The following is a 23,817-nucleotide window of genomic DNA, read 5'->3' as shown; positions in this document are numbered from 1 at the left end:
CAGGCTCCTCCGTCCGTGGGATTTTCCAGGCAAGAGTACTGGAGTGACAGATGGCTAACAAACACATGAAATGATGCTCAACATCACTCATTATCAGAGAAATGCAAATCAAAACCACTATGAGGTACCATTTCACTCTGGTCAGAATGGCTGCAATCCAAAAGTCTACAAGCTATAAATGCTGGAGAGGGTGTGGAGAAAAGGGAACCCTCTTACACTGTTGGTGGGAATGCAAATTAGTACAGCCACTATGGAGAACAGTGTGGAGATTCCTTAAAAAACTGGAAATGGAACTGCCTTATGACCCAGCAATCCCACTGCTGGGCATACACACCGAGGAAACCAGAATTGAAAGAGACATGTGTACCCCAATGTTCATCGCAGCACTGTTTATAATAGCCAGGACACGGAAGCAACCTAGATGTCCATCAGCAGATGAATGGATAAGAAAGCTGTGGTACATACACACAATGGAGTTATTACTCAGACATTAAAAAGAATACATTTGAATCAGTTCTAAGGAGGTGGATGAAACTGGAGCCTATTATACAGAGTGAAGTAAGCCAGAAAGAAAAACACCAATACAGTATACTAATGCATATATATGGAATTTAGAAAGATGGTAACAATAACCCTGTATACGAGACAGCAAAAGAGACACTGATGTATAGAAGAGTCTTTTGGACTCTGTGGGAGAGGGAGAGGGTGGGATGATTTGGGAGAATGGCATTGAAACATGTACAATATCATATATGAAACGAGTCGCCAGTCCAGGTTCGATGCACGATACTGGATGCTTGGGGCTGGTGCACTGGGACGACCCAGAAGGATGATACAGGGAAGGAGGAGTGAGGAGGGTCCAGGATGGGGAACACGTGTATACCTGTGGCAGATTCATGTTGACATATGGCAAAACCAATACAATATTGTAAAGTTAAAAAAAAATTAAATTAAAAAAAATTTTATCTAATTATATGTTTTTTTAGTTTCTTAAAATCTTAGACTACAAACAAAAGCACTGCTGGGGAATATACTTCTGTTAGAGCCCAAGGGGAAGCAAGTGTTCTTGAGTTCCATCATTTTTACATCATAGTTTTCCTATATTAGCTTTCAACCTAACACGAAATTAAATGTGAATCGGAGGCATATTAAGTATTTTATGCAAGATCTTAATGTTATTTTCCTTAGGACATTCATTGAAAGTATGGCTTATTATTGAGAATCCATTCTTGAGTGTGTTTCTAATCATCTAGCCACTCAAAAAGACTTGATTTAATGTCTAAAGCCAAATCCCTATTTTCCTTTGTGATTACAAGGCCTCTCAGTAAATCAGAGGTGGCCAATGTTCAAATGCTAATGATAGGGGCTGCAAGTTACTTCTCTCCTTGAGCTACCTGCAAGAGATGGCCAATATGCCAGCCTTGGGCATCTCCCCAGGAAGTGCAGAGATATATCCACAAAGAAGGTAAAATTCAAATTAGTCAATTTTCTTATTCCAGATATAGTTATCGTGTGGGGAGAATGCTTGTTAAAAAGAAAGGTTAAGGTAACAGATAAATTTAAATTGTGGTAATATCTGAGAATTGACATTATCTATAACCCAAATTACTGTGAACAATATAAAGTTGACTATGTCAGTGTTTACATACAGAAAAATGTCTGGAACCCAGATACTATTTTAAAATCATGAGTTCTCAGGGTAAAAAGATTTATTTTAGAAAAAAAAAGTACTATTGAATTTTTCTAAGGCTTTGATAAAAACTCAGCATTTATTTATGTATTTCAACTTCAGCTAGAATAACTGGAACAACCCCACTGGAATGGAACAATGGTACACTTTGGGAGAGAGGTTTCATACAGTTGGAATGGAAGGTTACAAGGAAGCAAGGGGAATAGGCTAGAATGAGCCATGTGGTAACCCAGTGTAAACTCATGCTTTTTTATTTACCCATCTCTCTGTTTAATCGTATATATAGATAGTTACACAGATTAGTTGCTGCTGTTGCTGCTGCTGCTAAGTCGCTTCAGTCGTGTCTGACTCTGTGCGACCCCATAGCCGGCAGCCCACGAGGCTCCCCCGTCCCTGGGATTCTCCAGGCAAGAACACTGGAGTGGGTTGCCATTTCCTTTTCCAATGCATGAAAGTGAAAAGTGAAAGTGAAGTCGCTGAGTCTTGTCCGACTCTTAGCGACCCCATGGACTGCGGTCCACCAGGCTCCTCCTTCCATGGGATTTTCCAGGCAAGAGTGCTGGAGTGGGGACACAGGTTACTATACACACGCATTTCCTTGCTCTGTCAGCCAAGAGGACTGAGAAGCAATAATACCCAATAACAATGAGAATTATTGAGCTGTCATTTAGTCTCTAAGTCATGTCTGACTCTCTGTGATCCCCTGGGCTATAGCTTGCCAGGCTCCTCTGTCCATGGGATTTCCAGGCAAGAATACTGGAGTGGGTTGTCATTTCCTCCTCTAGGGAATCTTCCCAACCCAGAGATTGAACCTAGGTCTCCAGAACTGGAAGGAAGATTCTATATCACTGAGACACCAGTGAAGTCCCAGCAATGAGAATACTTAACACCCAAATCTTGGTTTTAAATACCATTCTCCAATGAAAGAAACCAGGGATCCTTGGAAAAATGGTTGAATTTATGACTGAGGAAGAAAATATCTAAAATAAGCCTGCATCATCTTGTAATGCCAGACAGTAATTAAATGCTAAGAAAACAAAAATCTCACAGTGTTGGAACATGTCAAAGAGTAACTAGAACCAATTGAAAGAACTCCCAGTGGCCACAGCTGGAACAATTTGAGCCACAACACAGTATTAAATTATAACCTGAAGTAGAAAATAATATTCATGAGTCCATACTGACGTACACAGATGACTAGATAAACGATTAAATAAATGGAGGAGAAGAGATACTCCTGTGGAGAAGAATTCCAAATACTTCATGGAGATACTGTATCTACAAGGGCGTTGAGCATAATTCCTTCCTCCGTAAGCGTGAGCTGTACACAGAGGCTTCCTTTCAAAGATAACAGTATGCAAATAAGGTAAAAAAAAAAAAAAAAAAGTACACAGTAAAAAAATAAAAAATAAAAACATGACATATGTTTACAGTGAAAAAACGCAACAAAACCACCTCAGCCGGGCGATCAAGGTTAATATGAATAACAATAAGTCATTCTGATAGCATAATGAAAATGGCGCTTTACCCTCTGTGGTGCTCTTCCTCAAAACAGGAGAAAAACATCAGAAAATCCCAGTGGAGGAAAATTCAACAAAATACCTGGCCAATACTCTTTCAAACTGTCCCGTTCATCAAAACCAGGAAAATCTGAGAAACTGTCTCAGCCAGGCGGAATCTAACAAAATATCACAACTAAATGTAATGCGCTATTCTGAATGAGGCCCTAGAATAGAGTATTGGAGTGGGGTGCCACTGCCTTCTCCCTTAGTAAAGCTAAGGAAATATAAATAAAGCATGGGCTTTAGCTAACAGTACTCTTTTAGTACTGATCCATTAATTATAACAAGAATATCATATACGATGTTAATAATAGAGGAAGGTGGGGGACAACAGAGGGAAGTATCCAGTATATATACACTATCTTTGCAAATTTTCCATAAGTCCAAAACTGTTTCAAAATAAAATGTTGACTTTAAAGAAACCCTACAAGTCTATAAATTTAATTTTAATTGGTAAGATTAAATAGTAAATCCTATTCTTACTGACATAATCAAATAGTTAATTATGTTAAACAAAAAGACATAGCATCTTTCATTTATTAAGCTCTATGACTAATTTCTTTCTTTATACTTCTTTAGAAAATATTAGATCACATTATACACCATCAATTAAAGCCAGGTTAGATTGTTAGGGAATTCCTAAACTCATTTAAAGAAAAGTTTACTATAATTTACTAAAACAGGGATGTGTATTCTCTATATGGATGTATCTTTCAAAAAGATAAAGAAAAGAGTCAAGAATGGTTTGGTGTTCTAAGATATACCAAAAACAAACAAACAAACAGAAGCCAAACTAGGGAAGAAAGACAACTTTTTAACCAACCAGAAAAAAGATGAATTTCAGCAAACTGATAAGATGTTATCATTTGCTTACAATTTTTGATCCTAGCAGACAATGTTCATTTGTCCATCCCTACTTCCCCATCTGGGCTTCCCTGGTGGCTCAGACAATAAAGGATCTGCCAGCAATGAAGGAGACCTGAGTTGAAGTCCTGGGTGGGGAAAATCCCCTGGAAAAGGGAATGGCTACCCACTCCAGTATTCTGGCCTGGAGAATTCCATGGACAAAGGAGCCTGGTGGGCTACAGTCCATGGGGTCGCAAAGAGTCAGACATGAATGAGCGACTAACACTTCCCCATCTGGACCAGACTATATCACATGAAATGGTTCTTCTGACTATGAGAACATCCATATGCATTCTGGGGTTGAATCTCTCTTACTAGCTACATTTCTGGAGAAGGAAATGGCAACCCACTCCAGTGTTCTTGCCTGGAGAATCCCAGGGATGGGGGAGCCTCGTGGGCTGCCATCTATGGGGTCGCACAGAGTCAGACATGACTGAAGCGACTTAGCAGCAGCAGCAGCAGCTACATTTCAGGTTTGCAGGTACAAAGAAGTAGTATCATCTAAGCACCTGTCCTTCAATTATGACTGCATCATTTTCTTTCTTCTCTTAAACAACTGCAGTTCTTCAATTGCTTTATATATGACGAGGTACAAGTTTGCTTCCATTCTTGCCACTCTCCTCTGAGTCCTCTCCTGGATGTCTGCAGCCCAGAAGTGAGCACATCACTCCAGCTGAGGTCTGAATGACGCAGAGTGGAGTGCACTCATTACCTCTTTATTCTGGGTCATTCTAGTTCTATTAATGTAACCCACATTGTTATGTGAAATCTTCAAAATAGGTTTTGTATTTTGCCTTCAAAACAGGATGGTGGATACAAATACTACATTATCTGTGATTACTGTGAATGAGGTTAGCACATTATTATTTGTCCATGAATATCACACTTGGCCCCCTAGAGGCTCTGAGTATTCATGTATCACAGCCCTACTGTGATGGCACAGCCAGAGGTTCTCTCAGATGGCACACCTTCCATCCTTTCCTTATTCTGAAATAAAAAAGCCAAAAACAAAACCATAAAAAAAAACACACACACACCTCCTTTGTTTGTTCTTGCTACACAGACATAAAGCCAAGACTGAACATAAAAGAGTCCTCTTTAATCTCCATATTTAATATCTTGGTATTTTCTGGTATCTTATTTTTTTTTTCTGGTATCTTAAAGTAAATGTATCTCCATGAGAAATATCACTGCCTGGCTAATAAATACTGATGTCATACAGAATTAATCAATGAATACTTCAAGAGCACTTTAAAATTCAGGTGCCAAAGGATATATTTTTCTCATTTCATAGAAAATATATAAAATTATATATAAAATTTCATTTTTAAATTGTGAAAACTGTGTTGGATTAAAAGGACAATAAAGGTGATAGATTTCCTTGAAATGCACTTAAAACTCCTGTCATTGATCGATCTGATTCAGCTCTATCAATTCTAGTGACCAAGATACAGATATTTTAAACATTAATGCTTTCAGGAATACACAACACTGATAAACATGCCAAAAAATGACAAATCTCCAAAAGGAAACAAAAAGAAAAGTAACTAATGCCAGCCAAATTCCTATCTGAAAGAAGCTACTTAGTGATATTATTGGTATCTTTAATCAAGCAAGATGAATAACATTAGTCTTAAAGAATTTATTTATAGTGGACTTAGATTAAATAATACAATTAATGGCTGTAGGATTTGTAGATCAGAATCAGAGGAGAGGAAAAACATATTAATCAAGTAGACATGTTAACAAAATAATAGATTAGTCAAGACTACATTTGAATAAATTAGCAAAGGAAAAAGCTGTAAAAATACCTAATTTTTAGTTCCTTACAAGACAAATGATGCTGTTTGTTTTTTTTTTTTAACAAACTAATTTACCCAAATGTCCAAGAAACAGGTACACATGTGCACTCTTCTTATGCACTAAAGCATATATGAAACAACAATTTGCTTCTCCCTGAAGTATTTTGAGATTTTCTTTTTAAGGTAACATAGGAATGAAGGGGATTTTTTTTCCCGCGCTAGACATAAAGGCTCCTATATACATCATTTTGTTAATGCACAAAATACAGTGTGAAAGGCACCAGGGACCTCAGTTTAAGAACAATAGACATAAGACTGATGTACTAGCTGCTTCCTGAACACTGTACTCAGCAGTTTCGGAGCACTTAGCAGTGATGAATAGGCGTGAAGAATCAGGTCCTGAAAAGCCATTTCCCTGGAAATAAAACCTTTTTATTTTCTTTTATCTTTCGCCTGTCTTGATTGAAGCTCTGAAGACACTAAGGATACAGAAGGAGTGAGGAAATCATGCAACTCAGATTACCCAAAGGAGATGCCTGTGATGAGGCTGAATAAAAATAGATTCTGAGCAGAGGAAGGGGGGAAATGACCATAATCTTCAAAATGCTTTTGATGTGTTATTGCTTTCAAAGGAGTAGATTTTTCTTAAGGTAAAGATGCTTGATACAAATGGACTCACCTGTCAATCAAAGATCTTTTACTCATGGCTAATTCAGACACTATTCTAGTGTTAGAATCAAAATCTTAGTTTCAATATTTAATAGCCAATTCACCTAGGTGGGAAAAAATGAAGAAATGATAAAAAGTGGAAAAATCTATGGAGCTTTTATATCTTATATTCTAGAATTCTGTTCTTTTTGGGTTTATGTAGTAATCTAACCACTAAAGAAACCTGTATTGGGGGGAAATAAATGGGCAGTCATATCACATGTTCTTGAAAAACAACTTTTTGGACATGATCTCATAAATGTAAAACATTTCATAATTTCCAGAAGCCTTGGCTTTTGTCTGCATCTTCTTTCCAAGATGCTTGTTATTTCATAAGCATTTTCAAGGTTCTCATTTTCCTAATCATATGGATTTGCACTTGAAACATTTCAAGCACAGGAAGGCAATCTTGTGAATCGACATGAATTGACAGATCCAATTGGGAGCAACCTCACTTAGAAGTTTGACTTAAACATCTGCTCTTACACAATAGTCATGTACACACTCAAGAACATGTGCTTCTGAGATGCAGATCTCCTTAAGAATCACACAACCCTACATCACCCTACACTACTGCTGCCATTACAAATGGAGCAGGACTAGGATTCTAAACCTGGTGCTCTGATGGCCTATGAGAGGCCTCCAAGTGTGGGAAAATACCGTATTCCAAGACAGTAATTTGGAAAGACATAGATTTTTTCATAAAGAACATATTTTTTTCAGATTATCCTTTTATGAACACTTCAATATTTTCAATAGTATATAATGAACTTTTAATAAAATCTGGTATACAACTCTCTTTGGATTATTAAGTAACAGGGATATGAACTCAGGTCTCCTGCATTGTAGGCAGATTCTTTACCATCTGACCCACAGGGGAAGTCAAAGTAATAATAGTATTTATGATTGCCAAAGAGCTTCCAAATATACTTCAATCCTCACAGAAACTTGTGGGGAAAAGAAAGGGACAAGAGGGACCTAAGATACACTGGACATCCTAAGTGTATCAGGGTGCTCTGATTTTTATATATCTCATTCCTCTGTATCCAGACACTTAGGACAAATTTCCTTTGGATCTTAGCATCAGAAATAGATGTGCTTCCTCGGAACCACTGAGTTTATATCTAATGGACACTGGGATTTGTACATAAGTTTCCTGATTTACACCAGCTCCTAGGAAGCTTTGTTAAAAATTTTATATTCTCTCTGAATATATCTCTTTGGACATCATGGTCCGTTAAACTCCTAGAAGCTGGAAGGCTCTCTTTCTCCCTGGAGATCTGACAAAAGTGAGCTGTTCCCAAACCAACCCTTTGATATGTGATCATTTCTTGGGGTGGGGCTTATTGACCTCTCTTGTGAATATACAACTCCTTACTCCTTTTGATTTGCATACCATCAACACTACCAGAATTACTAACTTCAAGCCCTCCTGAGGTTTGAAATCAGACATACAGACATTGGTGGTCTTTTTTTTTTTTCCCTTTCTGTCAGTGGGGAGGGGTCTGTGTACAGACTGAGTCCACACAGTTTGCAGCCTTTGCCAGGATTCTCTTCCTCTCCTCGTCTAATCTCTCTTCCTCTTCTCCCCCATCCTAGTTAATTTCCCCTTGGAGCACCTGAGCACCCATGGACAGTCAAATCTTCAGTGACTCTTTTCTTTACTCTAAGGTCATCTTTAAAGTATTTCTCCCAGAAAAGGCATTTCTCTTTCCCAAGAAGATTTCGGTGCCATTTGTGAAGGTAAGATAATTTCCCTCACCTCATTACACGAACATGTGAGTATCAATACATACTTCATTTCCCTTTGGCCTGCCCTCGCCATTCTCCCCTGTATGTTATACACCTTTGCTGCATTGCTGCCACGTTAAATGCTTCCTAGAATACGGCAAAGTTTAAACCAACAAATAAATAAGATATTGGTACTACTGCATTTTCCCTTTTTGAATGAGAAAAATGATACTCAGAAAAGTCAGATCATTTGCTCAGAATCAGCCAGTCATTAACAGAGTTGAATCTGAACTCAGTGTAATATGGCTTTAAAGAATAGGTCCCTTTTAAGAGATCACGTACCATATCCTTCAAATACTTAAGTTAAAATGCACATGCCATCTCCTCTTCCCATCCATCCCTTCCTCACTATCCAATTCTGATGGTCCGTGTTACTGGGATGATAAGATGAGGGCTGAATGGCTTTTGCACAAATTCTTGCAGGAATTTCTAATATATGTTACAATTATTTTCCCCAAAGACACCTTTTCTAACCCTCATCATCTCTACCAGAGAACTACAGCACTAAAACTTAAAAAGCTAAAGTTGAAGTTAATTTTTCAGTCTATGCACTGATCAAAAAATCATAAATATATAAAATAGTCCTTGATGTTCTTTCATGATAAAGCAGAACTTCATTCTACTATGCAAAGGACTTTCAAGTTTTCAATACACCTTAACTAATAAATATGATTGATACTTTAAATAAAATATGAAAAAACAGCATATTTATTGCAAAGATTCAACTGAGAAATTGTTTTTCATATAAAATTCTAAAATTTTCAACATTTCAAATATCAATCTTTGTCTCAAGATGTCACTAAACTTTTTTTTAAAACTAAAAATCAAAGTGATTGCAAAATGAAAACTAAAGAAGCATAATGAGAAAAGTCTAAGATATTTATTACTGCAGAATCAAAAGAATCTGTCAGATTCTACAGATTGAAGACCAACTTCTTGAGAAGCACTGTGATAAGCATTTTACATAAAATATCTCACTTAATCTTTAACCAATATGATATAAGGTCATTAGCTACATTTTCCAGATGATAGGAAAAAGAGATGTAAGTAAATTAAACAGTTTCCCATGATCACATGGGCTTCCCTGGAAGCTCAGTGGTACAGAACCCTCCTGCCAATGCAGGAGATGCAGATTCGATCCCTAGGTCAGGAAATTCCTTGGAGGAGGAAATGGCAACCACTCCAGTATTCTTGCCTGGGAACTGCATGGACAGAGGAACGTGGTGGGCTACAGTCCATAACGTCACAAGGGAGTCAGACACACCTTAGCAACTAAACAACAAGAACCAAGGTCATATACAGCTCATGACTAAAACCACAAGGATGTAATCATGGTTGTCGTAACTCCGAATTCCAGGCACTACTGCTTCTCGGTATTTGATAGTACTTGTTACATATGATGTGCTCAAGTTTGTGCAATAGGCAAGAGGTACTTAAGACCTGGATGTTTTGCTTAGCCTTGAAACCTGCATTGATTATAGAACAAACACCAGAATGTGTAGTCTTTTTGTGTTAATGGGACTTCAGAGAAGTGAGCTGAGTTTAAAGGTTTCAAGGAAGAAAGGAAATGTTGGAGGCTGGGGGGAACTTGAAGAATGAGTAGGGCTGAGTTAGAGTAGAGGGCAGAGCATCCCATGTAAGGAAATCAAATGGATGTGTCTGGGTACAGTGAGAAGACAGATACAATTAAAGAAGAGGGAATTATGAAATTGAAATCATGAGAATTAAAGACAGAGTGAGACATAATTACAAACAGCTTTGAAGGTCAAGTAGAAGAAATCCATGTACTCAATCACTCCCTCATTCTACAAAGATTTATGGATGCCTAGTACTTGGCCAGGCAAAATAAAACAGAATCCTAAGAAAGCCCTAGAGAATTCTGTTCATAGTTCTGTAGCAATTGCTGTCAGAGCTATGTCCACATCCCCTCAGCAGTAACATGCTGATGGAACCCTAGTATAAGCATGTGTAATGTGTAAATGCTCTACCTAAGGCTTTGCCTGCATGCAGGTCAGAGTGGAATACCAGGAATTTATTCCTAGGAGCAGCCATCAGCCAATGAAGATGGGAGTCAGAGGATAAATCCTGCAGTGTCCTCATCTCTTGAACAGGATACCTCTGAAGCAAGTTCTGTATCATCTCCTAGAGGTCCCCAGCAGGACTTGGGCACAGGCGCCTATTTCAGTTACCTGATCATTAGTGGACCCTGTGTGCCCTTTCTCCCCTTTCCTGTCTTACTTTTCCACCACCTCCATACGCCCCTCTCCCCAGTGTTTCCTGGAGTAAACTACTATTACTCAAGTCCTTCTCTTGGGGTCTGTTTCTGAGGGAGCTCAACTCGACAGGATGCACAACAGCTCCAGTAACAACTAAACCAGGTAGAGCATTCACGCACCAGGCCTGTTAAATGCCCTTTACATATGTTACAACATTCCATTCTCACAACAGCCTATCAAGTAAAAACTATTATAAACTCCACTTTACAGATGAGGAAACCGAGGCACATGTAGGTTAAACAACTTGTCAGGGTCACACAGCTAGAAAGTTTGGGCTCATGACTATATATTTGCCAAAAGCAGAGGCAACTTATGAATCTAAAAGTAATCCATAGGAAATAGGTCTGATAAAATATATTTCCTGATTGAAAAAAAAAAAAAAAACTAAACAATTGCACATGGAGAGTTAAGTACATATTCAAGTAAGATATTCAAAGATGACAATTACTTTCTAAATTTTGCGTGCCCAGCACTCATGCTCAGGCTCAGTTGCTCACTTATGTCCGACTCTGTGACCCCATGGACCGTAGCCCACAAGGCTCCTCAGTCCATGGGATTTCCTAGACAAGAGCAAGAGTACTGGAGTGGGGTGCCATTGCCTTCTCCAACTGGAGTGGGTAGCCATTCCGATCTCTAGTGGATCTTCCCAACCCAGGGATCAAACCTGGGTCTGCTGCATTGCAGGCTGATTCTTTACCATCTGAGCCACCAGAGTATACTTAATAAATGCCTAATAATTTGAGAAGAAAAATTTTAAAGATGGATGTATTTAAGGGTATACATACCCTTAAAAGTGAAAGAGAAGTCGCTCAGTTGTGTCCAGCTCTTTGTGACACCATGGACTGTAGACTACGAGGTTCCTCCGTCCATGGGATTCTCCAGGCAAGAATACTGGACTGGGTTGCTGTTTCCTTCTCCAACATGCCCTTAAAGATGGCTGTATTTCTGAGCCTTGGTGGCTCAGACAGTCAAGAATCTGCTTGCAGGAGACCTGGATTTGACCCCCAGGTTGGGTGGATCCCCTGGAAGAATGCATGGCAACCCACTCCAGTATTCTTGCCTGGAGAATCCCCATGGACAGAAGAGCCTGGCGGGCTACAGTCCATGGGGTCACCAAGAGTTGGACACAACTGAGCAACTAAGCACAAGCAAGGATATACATAAGGATATGTAGGCCAGAATAGGAAGGAAGGTAACATTAATACTAACACAAGCTGATCTGCATGCTTTAGACTAGAAAGGCAGAACCCAGTTGAGCAGGGCCTTCTCAGTATGGTGTACAATGTATGTGCTCAATTGCTCAACTGTGTCCAACTCTTTGTGATCCTGTGCTCCTCTGTCCATAGAATTTTCCAAGCAAGAATACTGGAGTGGGTTGCCATTTCCTACTCCAGGGGATCTTCCAGACCCAGGAATCAAACCTGCATTTCTTGTGCCTCCTGCATTGCAGGCAGATTCTTTACCACTGTGTCACCTGGCAAGCCTTTATGGTATACAATACAGAGTCAATACATTTTCCAGGCAAAAGAAGAGGCATGGAGGAGAGGACTATTTTGGAGCCTAGCTTGAGAGTGTAAGATGTATGAAAAGAGGAGAGAAGACCCATACATGGAGGCTTGGTTATGTCTGAGAACTGTGTCATGTACTGCAAAAAAATAATTAAAAAGTAATATAAATATTATTAGTGAAGAAATGGACATATAAATAAAGATATGGACCAGCTACAGATTAATTTACACAGTATTGTCTTCCCAGAAAGAGAAAACATAGACATCTTCAAGGAAAGAAAGATTCCTGTCCATAAATTGAATAAACTGGTTACTGGTTTTAAAGAAATAATGAGTACCTTAGATAAGGAGTTGATTTGGAAGAACGGCATTTGGATTGTGTAGATAAACACGGTTCAGCAGGATGGCTGCCTCTGTAGACGTGGTTAAACTCTCTTGAGTATCAGAAACCAAGGTGCGTGGGAAGTATTTATGTTCAAGATGACAATTTTTATGGAAATTTCTAGAAGTTTTCTAAGGGTAGGTGATTTTTATTGAGGTTAGAGAGACGAGGAGAAATGCATTATTCCCCATAATTCAAACTCAGCCCAAGATGTTTTTCTAGCACAAGCTGAAGGGTTTCAAATATATGATACACAGGAAGCAGGCAGCCAGTCCTCCAAACAACCGAGAACGGAGAAGACCTAGGTTAAAAGAGGCCTGCCGCGAAACAAGCAGGTTTCCTTAGGCAACCTGGTTAGCCTTTCACAGCCTACTCTCCTGATCTGCACAGTAAAGCCAGAATTCACTGGTTCCTTATTGGGTGGCAAGTGCTCTCATTTAATCTTCAGGTCACCCAAAGAAGTGAGCACCATTTATTAAACCCACTTCACAAGGAGGAAAACTGAAACACAAAAAGAGGTTAGATAATTTACCCAAGGTTACACACCTTGGGAAGTAGGTAACATACCCTTGTCATGGATTTGGGGGAGGATTAAATGAGACACTGTATATAAAAAGTTTAATCTATACCTGGCATTAACATCTCAAATATTTATTATGTATTATATTTATTATTTTAATAGCATAAGTTCCCTTGCTTCATCTCAACACATGGCACAGTAACATCATTTAAACAAAGCAGGTTACTTAATCAAATAACTCCCAACTATATAATTTTTTGTTCATCCTTTTCTTTGCATACATTCATTAGTTGAGGAAAACTTTATAGAGTACCATCTGCCTGCAACGCAGGAGACCCCAGTTTGGTTCCTGGGTCGGGAAGATCTGCTGGAGAAAGGATAGGTTACCCGCTCCAGTATTCTTGGGCTTCCCTTGCAGCTCAGCTAGTAAAGAATCCGCCTGCAACATGGGAGACCTGGGTTTGATCCCTGGGTTGGGAAGATCCCCTGGAGAAGTGAAAGGCTACCCACTCCAGTATCCTGTCCTGGAGAATTCCATGGACTATATAGTTCATGGGGTCGCAAAGAGTCAGACACGACTGAGCAACTTTCACTTTCACCTGTGGGTGGTAGTACTGTGCCAGAGCTCAGGATAGAAAGAACAGATGGCTACTATCATGAAGAGAAGGGGACGTGATCTGTTACCATGAAGTCTCACAGGTTAGCTTGGTCACAGAAAGGTCCTGGAAGCAAGATTTGCAGGAAGGCCTGGCCAAATGTTATCCGTCTTTAAAATGGTGACATCCTGATCCACCAGAACATTTTACTTTCTCAAAACTAAACTTGCCTGGATTACTTTCTAGAAAATGTGATTTTTTTCCAATTGTTTTTTTTTTTTTTTTTCTTTTAGAACTCAATTCCCAAGACTCCGATGCCATACTTCATGATGTATAAGAGGTCTCTTCTACTACTCTTGGTGACCCTGGGGTCTTACCAGTTTGCCCGCTATCAACTTGCCAAAGTTTCTTCTCTAAAGCATCAACAGCTGCTCCATCACATTGCCAATCTGTTTTAAATGCACTAAGTAAGCACTCATACACAAAGAAACTCAAAACTACGTATCTGATACTGAGAACTTCACTCCATGTTATTTCTTAGACTAGACGGACGCTGGATGAACAAGGATAAGCTTGAGAACATCAACCAAGAGAAGAGTTGGAAATATAATGGACACAAAAATGGTACATAAGACATATTTTCTCAATTACTGGTGATCTGGACTTCCCCCGTTGCCCAGTAGGTAAGAGCCTGTGCTTTCACTACAGAGGCCATGTTTTCCATCCCTGGGTGAGCAAGTTCCTCATGTTGCACAGAGTGGCTAATTACTGGTGATATCAGCACTAATAAACATAAAGTTGCCATCTTACCCATGAACAAGGCTGCTATTTAAAAGTTTCATATAGAAGGAATTAAGCCAAATACCTAAGGCTGAGAGACTAAGGATTTTCCGCAGGAGGGGCTTTTTTTTTTTTTTTTTGAGAAAAACATCAGACTTCAGCCCTAGAGTAGCTTATGGATCAATGCATATTTCACAGTATTCCATTTAACTGAAGGACAGTTATACAAGCCAGAAATGAGTAAACTGATCAGGCAATTTTTAGAACAGTAGGTATTTTTTATGTGTATTCAGTTCAATGCCCTCATCTTCAGATTTAAGAAAAACATGAACTAAAAGGGAGGGCATAATGAAGTTTCCTTATAAGTGACTAGGACTGCTCAGGACCTTATTTAGAGCTTTGGAGCTGAAGCAAAATACCCACAAAAAAGCCCTATACAAAATATTTGTGAGCACTGGAAACCAAGGATATTAAAGAAGAAATTCTGCTAAGCTGGGAGAAAGTTCTAGTAATGAGAAGAGATAAAAGGAATTCATAACATCTCCCAAACGCATCGTACATGATAGGGTTTATAATTATGATCTAAATATATTATAAGATTACTTAAAATGTTCCCTCAATTTACATCTTATATTTGTCATTCCCCCCCTCCCCATACCTCATGGAAACATAAAAGAGAATTTAAACTTATAAATATTTAAAGTAGGCTATACTGGTTCTGGCTAAAGTCATATGATGTTTTGTTGCTTTCAGTAAGCTTCTCAGAGACTGGTGACACTTTCAAGTCAACTTCAGAAGGATTTTGAAGAAATCTTTGTAAAAGCAGGCTGCATCTGTATGGATGTGTGACATTACAACATAAACCACAGACAGGTAGGCTCCTAGTAAAAAGTGAGCAAAGTTGAATCATTTTGCCTTTTCTTCCCACTGTGATTCTGATTCATTTGAAGATAAAATTCAAGGTGCAAATCTTAGAACTTCTGTTTGTCACCCCACAGTTATTTCCAGGTAGCTCAGAAAATCTCACAGTCCTAAATCAGGTCATGAAACTGGAACTACAGTCTAGTTAACATGTTCATAACACAGCTTCCACCACCACCAAGGCAAAGACAACAATGATAAAGTCAGTTCCGCAGTCTCTGGAATTCCCAAAACACAGTCAACAGGAGAAATGCTAATTACAAAACAGTTTCTAATTTAGTAATTAAGGATTGCTTCATTTCTGTCACACAGCTGTCCCTTTTCTTAACATAATACTTTATGTGAGTAATTTTCAAAGCAGAGTAAAACATCCTTCATCGACTCCACATATTCATTTAGCATCATCAACTCTTTCCAATTCACCGGACACTCGGATACTTCCACCTTCAGAAGCCTTTCCAATTCCCACAGAAACTGTCCAGTAACTTGACTCAGCTCTTTCACCTCCCTTTTCAAGGCCCTCCTCTGAGATCTTATCCTGATCTTGAACTCTGCCTCCCAAAGAAAACAGAAGGCATGAGACCAAACCGCCTTGTGTTCCCCTTCTAACTTCCTAATCTCTACAAGATTGGCTCCATCCTCCTTCACCCCCCTCCTTACTTGGGGGAAGCAATGTCCTTCATGCAGTCTTCAAATCCTATCTCTAGCTACTTCCTTTGGGGTACACTCCCTGATGCTTAAAATTATTTGGTGTTCTTCACTAACTGCTGGGTTTCCTCCCTTCCCTTCTCTCTCCCCATTTTTGTGTCTTTCTTGTCCAAAATTTTGAAAGTAGTCTGCACTACTTTTCTGCGCTTTTATAACCCCCTGAACTAGAACGCTCCCCAACTTAAACTACTCTCCAAGGTGTTGCCAATAACTACTAACTCTTGAAGCCATCAGACATACTTTGAGTCCCTCATTTCTAGACTTTTCAAAAGTAGACCAGCCAGTTAAGGTGTTTCTTCCTTTAAACTCCCATAATATTCTGTACATTCCTGTATTAACGTGCTCCCCACCATTCTGCAATCATTTGTTTCTGCGGATGTTCTCCTCACTCGTCTGTGAGTATCTTCAGGGCAGAACTGTTATCATATTTATCTGGGCATCCCCTGTGTGCAAATAGATCAGCATGTTCTAATCCACGTGTTCTAATCCAATTCACTAAGAATGGCATTTCAACAGCTATATTGTGATTAAAATGTTTCTTTGGCTGTTTTGCACTAGCTCTGATTGTAGAAAATGTTAATATTTTTTACCTGTGCAAAAAAATTTTTTTCCTAAAGACCTGTAATTAGAATATGTCAAAGAAAGTAATAATGATGGAAGCAAAACCCAAAGCTTGTATGATTTTTATTGGCAGCAAAGTACTCTCATCTGATTGGCACATCTGCTTTTGAGGTAGTGGTGTAACTCAGGTCAAAGGAGGGCCAGAGCTGTGCCATGGGCAAAGGAAGGGCTGCCTGTGGCTTTGCACAGAAGCTCTATCCATTCACCAAGTTCCACAGTCTGCAGTTCTAATTCACCTGCCTAATATGTGATGTGTGGGGCACCTCTCCTAATACACCTGCCCAGAGAAGCACCTTTCCCTAACTCACAGAAAAAAAATCCCATAGGACAAGAGTGGCCCTGGGAACAAGGGTCACTTCAAATTCCTTGTAAAATTTTGAGAAAACACAAAAAGATCTGCTGACATGGCTGAAGTACAGGTCATAGTCTGAACATGAATAGGAAGGGTTTCTCAGAGAAAGGTCTTTGATATTCACTGGGCACTCAGTGTACTTCCCCAGCTTGCTAACTAACAGGGAATCTGCTTATTTTCTCTGGTGATATCGCTAAGCTATTTTCCAAAAGGTCCACAGACAGGCGTCTGCCACAGAACAATATGGTCAATCAAAAGACACTGGGTTTTCAAATGAGGCCGAAACTGTTTTTCAGTGGGTCAGCTTCCCTAAGCAATAGACATGTGACTTGGAGCAAGTTCTTTCCCCTCTGCGGGCCTTACTTTCCTCATCTGCCAACAGGGGTTCAAATAAGACCCACCTCTGAAAGTTACCGTTGCCATTAACGGATATAATTTATGTGAAAACATGTGGCCTGGGTTCAAACAGTGCTGATCTCATCCATGAAATGTTTAGTGGTTATATTTGTTATGTATAGCTAACAAATTCACCCAAGAGACTTTAGCGTGTCATTGTTTAACAGTCTAATAAATTATTTTTACCAATGTGCTATGAAAGTTCCTTTAATGGCCTACTCTTCAAAATGAAGCTGGTAAATAGCCACTGAATTGTTTTCAACAGGTGGTGAAGAGCTCTGAGAGCTTTCACAAGGTCACACAAAGCGGCAACACCAGCGTTAGAAACCTGGAAAGGTTTGGTTTTTTACTATCTTTCCCCAGCCAATAATCTACCATATAGAATCTGGATGATCCATCTTTGAAACCAAACATTTATCCTCAAACTTTACACAGTATAGTTTCCAGGTGAAATATATATCCTTGGGAATGTTTATAGGCTGGTACTTCTGTAACAACTAGAAACACCATTCTAGTTGAGCGCACGTGCCTGAGTACACGCTCAGTTGCTTCAGCTGTGCCCAACTCTTTGTGACCCTATGGACTATATGCCTCCAGGCTCCTCTGTCCATGGAATTCTCAAGGCAAGAATACCGGAGTGTGTTGCTGTGCCCTCCTTCGGGGGATCTTTCTGACCCAGGGATCTAACCTGCTTCTCTTGAGTCTCCTGAAGTGGCAGGTGGGTTCTTTACCACTAGTGCCTTCTGGGAAGCCCATCTAACAGTCCACTGAGTGGTAAATAGTTATAGAAATTAACTTTGGCCTGGTGATATTTTGGAGCTATTGTAAAAAAAAAAAAAAAAAAAGGCAGAATGACTCTATAGTTAGGGTATCTATGAGCACAAATATCTGTGGAGTGTGATTGAAGGAGGAGAGGAAGAGAGGAAGTGTGACTATTGTTCAAAAAAGAAAGAAAGAAAGAAACTGCTAGCCTGAGGCAAGTGGGAAACTGGTTGTTAAGTTCCCTCCTTGGGATCTCCCTCTTGGAATTCTAAACTGTTTTCCTTTTTCCCTTCCTTGCTGTTTTTCTTGGAACCTGAATACGGTAGCATTAGTGGGAGTAACTCAGTAACAGTCAGCTAAAGTGAGTGCAGAAACAAAGGGGTGGAAAGTGAACAATTTAATAGAAACAAAACATCCCAAATCCATAGCTAAGCATTTTCACGTGATGGAGAACACTTTCTCCCTTTTTTCTTATGTAGGCATTGTCTGACTGCTCCCTGTCTTGGGCCACCCACTCAGCCCAGTGAGGAGGTAACCTGTCAGCGTGTAAAGTACACAAATTATGTTGCTGCTGCTGCTGCTGCTAAGTCACTTCAGTCGTGTCCCCACAGACGGCAACCCACCAGGCTCCCCCATCCCTGGGATTCTCCAGGCAAGAACACTGGAGTGGGTTGCCATTTCCTCCTTCAATGCATGAAAGTGAAAAGTGAAAGTGAAGTCCCTCAGTCGTGTCAGACTCCTAGCGACCCCATGGACTGCAGCCCACCAGGCTCCTCCGTCCATGGGATTTTCCACAGCGGAAAGTCTGTTGCAATTGAAAATTATGTTTCATTGTCCTAAGTTGTGGGCACACTGAAACTGCTAATGGCAACTTTTCTCCTCTATCACACCATTGCTTAATCAAATTTTTACAAAATTTTCAAGAATGAATTTTCATTTGCATGTTTAAATTAGAAGGTATTACTAACAGAAATTAAGAAGACCATAAGCTAAAGGCACTAAAAGAGAGTAAAACAGAAAGCCAAGAGAAAAAATTAGATGTTTAATGGGATCAGTACTTCATCTAAAGGAAAATCTTTGCTATGTTGTATCTCAACACGAACTTATGCCTTAAACAATGGCTGACTTTACCACTGAGCCCCAGGGATTTGTGAACAGGATGAGTTTGTATAATTACAAGCTAGAGCTAAACTTTACTGGTCACAAGTGCTCACAAACAAATTGTGTGTGGATTCTGGAATTTCTGGGTAGTTCTGTCACTCAGAGGAAGAGATGCTACTAAAGCAAGGTCAGCCATGACCTGAAATCTCATTAGAAGACAAGCAGACACTGGCAGAATTTTACGTTGACTAAAATGAGCAGAGCTCTGTTATCTTGCAGACTTAATCCATTTTGTCCTTCAAAGCATACAGTCATCAAACACAATGTTGCTCCCACCCACTAAAACTCTCATAAGACAAGTGAGACTGTTACATGTGGTGAGTAAAACCTAAACTCTAGGAAACGCAATTCTGGGTTGAGTTTCTATAGTTTTGACATATGAAGAGAAGAAAAACTTCAAAGATATGATTTTAACAGTCTAGATAAGAAGGACCATACTTTCATTAAGAAGCAGGCGATCTTGCCTTTCTCTGATTATTTACACATTGAATTTACTGTTGAAATTTTATATATACACATATATATGCATATATACATAAATGCACACACTATTATGGATATATTGATTTATATCTTGCTTCATTCAGTAAATGAATTAAGTCAAAGAAAACAAAATAAAATGAGTTAGTATGTGAGGTGAACGTTTGCTTTACTGAGGAACAACCAAATCGTGTCCCACTAGATTAAATCTTACTAGGAACCCGGAAAGGGCAAGTCCAATGAAAGGATGTGAGGGCCTAAAAAAGGAAAAATAAGCCTCAGGGTTGAGTCAAAGTGCTATAATCACCCCATGTTGCCTCTTGATCAAAGTGAGGTCTCGACATCATAAAGAGAGTTTGGTAAAAATACTTAAATGTGTGGACTTTAAAAAACAAAATCCTAAACCTCAATTAGTCACCCACCATCCACAGTCACTGGTCCCAAATTTCCCAAGGCTTCCTCAAAGGAGCCCACAGAGCAGTACGGAACCACCTTCCCTGGCAGGGGCCCTTGGCTTATACCTCCCTCTGTCTTCTGAGTCTTCTGAGTTCATCATAAGAAGGATGCCAAGGTATTTCAATAAAATGCCCTCCTAATTGTTATATATGTAAAATTCAATTGCATGCAAGATGGGCCTGGCATTTCTGGCATGAAATTCCAGAGCATTTATAAATCAGATTATGCAAATTTGTTATGTATTTTTAAATAAAGCAAAAAGCTACAAGCACATGCTAGGCACACCATGTTACGTCCCTCTTACTGGACCCCTGCATAATGGTTCTGTGCCTGGTGTTTCTCAAAAGTCCTCTTTGTTGCTACAAGATGAAATTTAAATTCCTAGAAAGCTGACTGACATTTCTCTTCTTTCAGCTATGCAAGAAGGCCCATTTCTGAATTGTTAGGCTACCACTATATTCTCACAACTAGCCAGAATAAAAAAATAAGGGCTAACTATATAGTACGTATTTACAGAGTGAGATGAACCCTTATCTTTGTTTGGTTTGGCACTAAAAAGGTTGAAAAGTGTAATGGAAAGAAGCCTTAGCAATAAAATCCTCCAGCAAGTTTTTCTAATGCAGATTTAAACAGGGAAAGCACATTCTTCTTACCACTCTTTTAGCTCTCAAAGGGTAGTGTTCTATTAAGACAAGTAGTAAGACCACTTATTAACTTTAACTTGTCACCAATAAACTAAGAATTTGTCATACTATTGCTCAACCATCAACATACCAGCCCCGGGGCAGGAGGATGAGAATCCGAGAAGGAACTCTACACTAGGCTTCTACTGGAACCATTACCTCTGATGAACTTTTGAAGACTCCTCTTAGACCTCCTTCATCTCAAATTTCCCTCCTTGCTCCTTCAAAAAGTAGAAGAGAAATAAGTGTGCATCTCTATACCCTGCCCATCCAAAGGGTTTAGAGCCTTCATAGAGATTAGATTGTGAAACCCAAGGCACACATCTCCTTTAAAATGTTTATTATTCCCAGGCATTAAGCTGTTGCCAACTTCTGATCTGCCCTCTTTGTGGGGGGAAAAAAAAAAAGACCTGCGTAGGAGAATGAGGAAAAAGATTTGGAGATGCAAAGCAGAACAACTTGGCAAATCCTTTCTTCTTAGCAGGACCATTCATGAGCATAGAATTCAATCCAACAGGACTCTTACAGCAGGACAAAGAGAAAGAAGGTTTTCTGTCAAGAAACCTAGAATCCTAGAAACCTAGAAATCTCTTACCATGGTATTAAGAGGTGAGGTTATAAATAAGAAAGAAACAACTGGGGAAGTTGAGACCAAGCACACCATTAATTTGGTCACCTGGAAAAAGTCACCACCTTCTTCCTTTGAGTTCAATATCTTATTAATGAATCCTTCTAAAGGGCCCAAGCAAAAATAGGTACACAGAACACTAACACTCCACAGTGGCTCTGTTTGGCCACGACATTAACAAATTGGCATGTCATGCAGTGAAATGTATGAAGGGTTACCTAGCTTCAGGCACAAAAGAAAACCACCAAGGCTCTCAACTTCTGCATTCAGTTTTCAAACATATATGTTACAGGTTTATAGGAGCATGAATAAGCACATTTGCATTCTTTCAAAACCTACAGGGTTGAATAGTTCGATTCTTTCCAGTCAAAAGCAGAGGTGAGGTAAATGCAGCAACAATAAAATAAAATAAAAGGTGGTTATAATGTGAGGCATTCAAAGAGTAAATTGCATCCTTCCTATTACAACATAAACAAACAGACCCAAACAGCAAAGCTTAGGCAGAACAAAAACTTGCTTTACAGCAAAGTACACTTTATAGAAATGAGAATGCTAATTTTATTTTCCCCTAAACGAATCCTAATAGGTACAAAATTAACCCGGAAGGAAGGCATAAGGAATTGTTGAAAAAATATCTGACAAATGCCTACTACGTGCCAGGGATTGTTTCCAGGACCCTTTCAATCTTAGGGTTTAAGACTACCTATCTGACTGTACTGGTAAGAATGACAAAGACCTCATTGCTGTGTCCGACCCTCACCATCAGGACAAGCAAGGGGAAAGCACCGAAGCTCCCGAGTTGGGAACTCTGATGATGCACTTGGAAGTGGGCCACTGAGGTTTGCAGGCATGTCACCCAGGCTCCTTCCCAGCACATTACGGCCTGGGACAGTGGCTCCGGATGGCAGAGAAGGAAGATACGCCACAGTGTCGATTCTGGATCCATCTGATACTGACAGAAAATGAGTCCTGCCCAGTGACAGAGGATGTCACTCACCCTTCTCTGTAACTGATTTTCAGCTAACAAGCTGAAACGTCTGTAATAAACCAGTAGGGGATTTTGGTGGAGTTTCAAAATATCAAGATGCTTTCATTTGAGACACTGTCATAAAAGTAACTAGAAAACCCTCAGAAACCTGTATTTTGATGAATATCACTTATTCTAAGGCCAGCCAGAAAATATACCCGAGAAATATACTTTCAAAATGAGATACATTGCAGTATGCAAACCAAACTATATTAGTAAGCCACAAAACCTGAAAATGTACCTTTACCATACATTCACAAAGTCTCTGCTATGAGAAATTGAATCCAGTCAACCCTAAAGGTGTGGTGAAAACAAGCAATTTTTAAATAGTGAGCTTTGCCCTTATACTACCCTCAGCAACTAGTTCCTAGAAACGTTTAATCATAAACTCTAACAAGAAATGGTACATGATGTCACATGCCCATGGACCTTAATTCATTACGTTGAATTGGTCATGAATACATGACCAAATATCATTGCACTAAGCAAGTTCCATGAGAGTCCGAGCATCTCATGATTCATCTGTTAGAATTCTATGAAATTGGCTCATTCTGGTAGAAATATTTCTTGAATAGTTAAAATATTCCTTAAATCTCAGGCACCAACATATCTTAACATCATTTTAAAATTGAGTCAGCATTCTAAGTTTTCCCTTAAACCTTCTTTTGGAAATTTTCAAAGACCTAACACCAAGCAAATTGACATGAGATGCCTGTGTGTGTCCTTCCCCAGGGAATTTTCAAATTAAAAAAAAAGACAAAAGTGTAAATACCAAATCCTAAACTTCCTTTTTCCTTTTACTTATTAATTAAATAGTTGCCATTCTCAAAGTTGTTGTGGCTTTTTTTTTTTTTTTTGGTCTCTCTATGAAATTTCAGCACTTGTCAATGTCCTCATACCTGACTTATTTGGAATGCTTTTATATTAACAAGTAATTTGTTATTGCATAACCAATACTTTCTCAGAAATATTTGTTTTTAAACATGTTTTACTTTTCATCCTCATGTGAGACTGATATTCTTGTTCAAGACAAATCCACCTCTGGTACCTGTCATGGAATTTTATAATTCTGAGTATTACCAACTGAAGGGGATATTGATT

General features: G+C 39.2%; 1 protein-coding gene and 1 long non-coding RNA gene across 11 annotated transcripts in view; both read right to left on the bottom strand.

Annotated features, from left to right (window-relative positions):
* PDE4D (phosphodiesterase 4D) overlaps nt 1-23,817 on the bottom strand; it is a 1,605,399-nt gene that overhangs the window by 593,594 nt on the left and 987,988 nt on the right. The window lies entirely within an intron of this gene.
* The window catches only part of LOC132343180 (uncharacterized), a 134,257-nt gene extending 110,440 nt beyond the window's left edge, over nt 1-23,817 (bottom strand). Inside the window, exon 1 of the long non-coding RNA XR_009491887.1 lies at nt 1-23,817. This exon is cut by the window's left edge and continues 35,834 nt beyond it. This is a non-coding gene — a long non-coding RNA (uncharacterized lncRNA).

Source organism: Bos taurus, chromosome 20 (assembly GCF_002263795.3).
Source record: "Bos taurus isolate L1 Dominette 01449 registration number 42190680 breed Hereford chromosome 20, ARS-UCD2.0, whole genome shotgun sequence".
Classification (NCBI taxonomy): Eukaryota; Metazoa; Chordata; class Mammalia; order Artiodactyla; family Bovidae; genus Bos; species Bos taurus.
This window is presented reverse-complemented; position numbering and strand designations above follow the sequence as displayed.